The sequence below is a fragment of the Nomascus leucogenys genome, chromosome 5 (assembly GCF_006542625.1).
Source record: "Nomascus leucogenys isolate Asia chromosome 5, Asia_NLE_v1, whole genome shotgun sequence".
Taxonomy (NCBI): Eukaryota; Metazoa; Chordata; class Mammalia; order Primates; family Hylobatidae; genus Nomascus; species Nomascus leucogenys.
This window is the reverse complement of record NC_044385.1, coordinates 13,777,183-13,783,455: the sequence shown is the minus strand read 5'-3', so window position 1 is coordinate 13,783,455 and position 6,273 is coordinate 13,777,183. Positions and strand designations below refer to the sequence as shown.

At 40.7% G+C, this 6,273-nt stretch overlaps 1 protein-coding gene and 1 pseudogene across 2 annotated transcripts in view; one reads left to right on the top strand and one right to left on the bottom strand.

Moving 5' to 3' along the window:
* Positions 1–293: 293 nt before the first annotated feature.
* LOC101178189 lies at positions 294–2,620 on the bottom strand (annotated as a pseudogene). Its single transcript, XR_178261.3, has one exon. The product of XR_178261.3 is annotated as a 40S ribosomal protein S15 pseudogene (transcript).
* LOC100585613 (cytochrome c oxidase assembly factor 6 homolog) overlaps positions 1,559–6,273 on the top strand; it is a 32,836-nt gene continuing 28,121 nt past the window's right edge. Inside the window, exon 1 of the mRNA XM_030812663.1 lies at positions 1,559–1,622. The gene's annotated coding sequence lies outside the window, so the exon portion shown is untranslated. The remainder of the gene's footprint in view (positions 1,623–6,273) is intronic.

The following is a 6,273-nucleotide window of genomic DNA, read 5'->3' as shown; positions in this document are numbered from 1 at the left end:
GTAATCCCAACATTAGGGAGGCTGAGGCAGGCAGATCACTTGAGGCCAGGAGTTCGAGACCAGCCTGGCCAACATGGCAAAACCCCATCTCTATTAAAAATACAAAAATTAGCTAGGCATGGTGGTGCATGCCCATAGTCCCAGCTACTCAGGAGGCTGAGGCATGAGAATTACTTGAACCCCAGATACGGAGGTTGCAGTGAGCCAAAATTGTACCACTGTACTCTAGCATGGGAGACACAGCGAGACTCTGTCTCAAAAAATTAATAAATAAAAATAAAACAATAAAAAAATAAAAAATGAAATAAACTTTATACATAGACTACCATGATAAAAATAAAACTTAATTCCAAACAAGGTGGCCTTCTTTCCAAAAGCCCTCTGCCTATTGAAAGGCAGCTGAGTGAGACTTAATGAGCTCTTCCTTCATATAATGACATTTGCTATATTTGGCCAACTTTCTGCTCCACCATTAAGCCCAATTATCTTTGCTGACACTTAGAGCACATTTACTTTAGATAGGAAATTGAAGGCCAAACAGAAGAGACAAAGTCCCTACCAAGTAAACATGGCCACTCCCCAGAGTACCACACAAAATAATATATCACATTTTCTATAATAGATCTTAGGGGTTCAAATCCTGGATCTGCCATTTAGTAGCAATGTAATTTTTGACAAGTAATTCACCTATGTTTATTTCCTGTGAATTGTACCAAGTCTGCGAGGAAATCTATAGGTCATGCCCTGCCTTCTTAAGAATCAGCTCTTAAGCAATAGTCATTAGAGTAATGTTAGGCAACAATTTCAGTGAACAGAAGTCCCCAGAGCAACCAGAGAAAGCAGAGCACACTCTGTTCTGAGAACTCTTCTGTAAAATAGAAAGCATGTCCTGAACCAGACCCCAGGCCCTTCATTACACGATCCGTCTCTGGTACTTGGAAGATCATGAGATAATAGCCTAGGGGCTATAATAGCCCCTGGCCAGAGGCCCATTTACTAACCCCACTGGTATAAATGGAAAAAGTTTTATAACGTAACTCATTAAACTTAATGCAAAAGTATAACATAATTAGGAAACACACCTTTTATTTCTCTAAAGATGGAAATACATCTGGGGATTGAAAATCTATGAGGTGTGAAGGAAAGGAGACAGAATATTAGCTACCACACTTATTTGCATATCTTTTTATTTTTTTCGGAAACATGTGCGCCTTTATTAGCTGAGCCACTACTTGAGAGGGATGAAGCGGAAGGAGTGGGTGGCCCCGATGCCGGGCCGGCCATGTTTTACGGGCTTGTAGGTGATGGAGAACTCGTCCAGGTAGTGGCCAATCATCTTGGGCTTGATCTCCACCTGGTTGAAGGTCTTGCCATTGTAGACGCCCACCATGCTGCCCACCATCTCCGGCAGGATGATCATGTCCCGCAGCTGCGGGTTCTCCATGGGCGGCTTCCGGCTTCTCCATGGGCGGTGCCTCCTTCTTGGCCTTGCGCAGGCGCTTCAGCGGGGAGTGCTGCTTCCGCCTCAGGCCCCGATTCAGCCGCCGCCGCTGGCGCGCACCGTACAGCTGCATCAGCTGCTCGTAGGACACGTGCAGCAGCTGGTCCAGGTCCACGCCGTGGTAGGTGAACTTGCGGAAGGTCCGCTTCTTCTTCTGCTCTACTTCTGCCATCTTGCCGGCTCCTCAGAAAAAGCTATTTGCACATCTAAAGGTAGTTTTCCTGATGAAAGTAATCACCATTATTAACAGGTGTGAGCATAAATGGCTAACCATCATGATCAAGAAAGTTTCAGCTGATAATAAGCTTCAGTATTACTTAGATAATGCTCTTTTATACTATTAATATTCAAGGTATTTATTTAAAACAGACGGATTTCCATGAAAACCTTCTCTATTGCCTAGGTGACTAAGGTTCATGCTGGCACTACTAGATTATTTTAAAATTTTCAGGAAATTCAGGTCTACTTCGATTTTTAAAATCATGCATCCTGGTTAAGTTGAAACTCTTATTTCACTATTCTCCCATGTCACATTTAAAATGTTTCATATAACCTCAAAAAACACAAGCAAAAAATGAAGTCTCTAATTGATCTTGTGAATTCTACAACTCTTCCTATTAACCAAATGGATATTAAAGAGGGTACAAATACCTGAAGGTTTTATGAAGGATTTATTTGATAAAATCCATAATGTATTTAGTTTTCAATCAAGCTTCAAAACAGAATGGTGATTCAAATGTCTGGGACAGGAAAGGCACTGCAATTTAAAGGAACTCACAGTAAGTGTCAAGAGCCTCATCCCCGAGGCTTGGTGAAAGGTTTAAATAAGATAATGAATGTAAATCATGTGTACTGACTACATAGTAAGTAATCAATAATATCTGCTACTATCATTGAGAACTATGGACTGGATGCTATTATACATGGGAATTCTGTGGTTAGACAAGCATAGCCCAAAGATTTTTAATAATCACCAACCTGGAGGGAAGTCACTGTTAGGGATATGATGAGGGCTATGAATTTTGTATGCTTTGATAGTCTAGTTAGAAAAGCATAGCTGAGGCCGGGCGCGGTGGCTCACGCTTGTAATCCCAGCACTTTGGGAGGCCGAGGCGGGCGGATCACGAGGTCAGGAGATCGAGACCACGGTGAAACCCCGTCTCTACTAAAAATACAAAAAAATTAGCCGGGCGAGGTGGCGGGCACTGAGGCAGGAGACTGGCGTGAACCCCAGGGGGCGGAGCCTGCAGTGAGCCGAGATCGCGCCACTGCACTCCAGCCTGGGTGAAAGAGCGAGACTCCTTCTCAAAAAAAAAAAAAAAAAAAAAAATTCACCTAGGTCATGTAGGCATTACAATGTGTAACAACCCTAAATATCAGCTCTCGTGACTGGCCTAGGACCTTGAAACAACAGGAACTATGTCCAAATACCATGAAAGTTTCATGTAGAATCAGTGTTAATGTCAGTATGTAGATTCTTTGGCTTGCAGGGAGGACTTGCGTGGCAGAAGTGCTTTGGTAACAGGAAAGAAAATTTAACTTGTGAGCTCTTTCTTCTCAGGTAGCATGAATGTAACAGACTCCTGTATGACAAAATATATTTTCCCAGGAATGGCAAGCACCCATTTTTGTCCAATTCATGGTTCTGGAGGTACTTACAAATTAGTGTGATGTTCGTAATAGTTGCTCTCAGAAATTGCAGAACAGTTTGCAATTTTTTTTTTTAAAGGGTCTTGCTCTCTTGCCCAGGGTGGAGTGCAGTGGCGTGATCTCGGCTCACTGCAACCTCCGCCTCCCAGGTTCAAGAGATTCTTCCACTTCAGCCTCCTGATTTGCTGGGACAACAGACATGCATGACCACGCCCAGCTAATTTTTGTATTCTTTTGGTAGAGACAGGGCTTCACCATGTTGGTCAGGCTGGTCTTGAACTACTGACCTCAAGTGACCTGCCCGCCTTGACCTCCCAAGTGCTGGGATTAGAGGCATGAGCCACAGTGCCCAACCACATTTTTATTATTAAACAATTCATAATAGTCTTAAAGATGTATGCTTAAAGGTCTAGAGTGAGACATGATACCAATTTGTTACATTGGCAGCCAAACTTTGTACACTAAACTTGTAAATATTTTTTACAAACACATTTAGTAAGTATGTAATTAAATGTTTAGAAAATTAAATAAAAACTCAACTCATTAGAATAATGATTTATTCTTTCATAGACCTTGATTATCACTGGTTTTGCCTTATAGATTTTAATAGATAAGTTTGAATACTTTAGCATAACCACATCATGAACATATGTAAAAATAACTTTTTAAAAATTCTTTACATTTACTTTAATTTACATTTTTTATAAATATATATTTGGTGTCATTTGAACACAATTATATTTACTTCTTAATTCTTTTAGATCTGTATACAAATTATGTGAAACTCCTTCTATTTTTTATATTTTATTTTTTGCCTAAGTTCTACCTCAGGATCTAGAAACTCTTTTAACAACATAATTAACAATTTTGCTGAAACAAAGGCAAGAAAGATACATTTTACAGAATACATACTTTTGAATAGATTATTTTGTTGCTCAATGAAATATTGCTGACTCATCAACAGGACTCCCAGATAAGGGTAATAATAAAATCCAGCCATCTTTGATATTTTGGCAACTTTATAAAAACCATACCTTTATACATCTTTTTAAATGTTGCTGTTATGAAGGTACACTTGTCAAGGTACAGGAAAAATCATTTTATTTTCAGCTTGATTCATAACTTTTAAGTACCAAGCATATGAAGCATGGGTTCTCATTTATACTCTTTTCCCACCTACCAGAAACAGGCCTGGTCAGACTGGAATAATTTCGGATGCAATTGTAATCCTTGTAAATGAAAATAGGTTACAATCATCCATTAAGAACAGAGATTCTCAGCTGGGCGCGGTGGCTCACGCCTGTAATCTCAGCACTTTGGGAGGCCAAGGTGGGCGGATCACGAGGTCAGGAGATCGAGACCATTTTGGCCAACATGTTGAAACCCCGTCTCTACTAAAATACAAAATAAAAATTAGCCGGGCGTGGTGGCGTGTGCCTGTAGGCCTAGCTGCTCGGGAGGCTGAGGCTGGGGAATCACCTGAACCCCGGAGGTGGAGGTTGCAGTGAGCCAAGATTGTGCCACTGCACTCCAGCCTGGCAACAGAGTAAGACTCTGTCTCAAAAAAAAAAACCAGAGATTCTCACCGAAGAATTTTCAGTGTCACCACATGCTCTGTACAAGGGGTGAAACTAAAACTAAAACAAAATGACCCAAAAAAGGATGCAAATAAATGATTTTTAAAAGATACGCTAAGGAAATGCTACAAAAATGAAAGGAAATGAGGTAATATTAATATCGGTTAATAAAATTCAAGGCCAGAAATGTTAAATGAGTAAATAAGAAATGTATGTTGATGGTATGTATAATCGTATATACCTAACAAGATAGCTGTGAGCTGTAACTGTTAGAAATATAAACAAAGAAAGAGACAAATATATAATAATTGTGCCATATTTTAATATACTTCTTTCAGTAATTAAGAAATCATTTAATAACAGCAACAGCAATAAAAATGTGTGGGTTTTGAGTGAATAGCACAATGCAAGCTTAGCTGTATAGATGGGTAATGGATGAATGGGTGGATGAATACATACATACAGCTGGGCGCGGTGGCTCACGTCTGTAATCCTAGCAGTTTGGGAGGCCAAGGCAGGTGGATCATCTGAGGTCAGGAGTTCCAGACCAGCCTGGCCAATACGGTGAAACCCCATCTCTACTAAAAATACAAAAAACTAGCCGGACGTAGTGGCATGTCTGTAATCCCAGCTACTCAGGAGGCTGAGGCATGAGAATCGCTTGAATCCAGGAGGCAGAGATCGTGGTGAGCCGATATCGCGCCACTGCACTCCAGCCTAGGTGACAGAGCAAGACTCCGTCTCAAAAAAAAAAGAATATATACATACATACATATAGGCTGATAGCTAACTAGGTAGATATATAGATACAGATACATATATAGTTGATAAATAGATTTACTCTGCCATAATATTATAAACTATAAATATTACAAGCTCTCATGGATGAAATTGATATCTTAAATCAACGGGGAAAGAATGGAATATTCAAAACTGGTGTTGGGATATTGGACAATGGAGGTGGGAGCAGGTTTTAATTTAAATAGGGAGAATTGCTTAGGACTTGATGAGCCAAGACTTGGAGGAGAAGAAGTGGTTGGAGAAACCACTCCAGGCAGAGGAACCCCAGGGGTCAGCCAACGCAAGGCCCTAAATTAGGAAGTACTCAGTGAGGCTGAGAACAATAAGGCACTAAGTTCTTTTAGGTTCTCAGGTCTTTGCACTTATTTCTGCTTCAAATGCCTCGTTTTCCCTTCCTATCTGGGAAACATTCACTCTTTCTTCAGTGTAGCCTCCAAGTTCACTTGCTCAGTGAAGGCCCCTCTGATTCTCCCAGAAAGGATGTGCTACCCCATCCTCTGTGCTCACAATTCTCGGCCCACAGCTCAGGATTAGTTTTTATTACAGTGTGACTTTAGGTTTTCATATCTGACTTCCCCACCAGACTATGAACAAATCAAAGGCAAAGATTGCATTTCATTGAGCTGTGCTTCCCCGAACATCAGGCATAGTGCATAAGACACACTCACTCCATAAACCTTTGTGTGTCAAGTGAGAGATATTATGTATTAAGCAGTCCAATTCCTCTTTTCACTGTGCATTCTT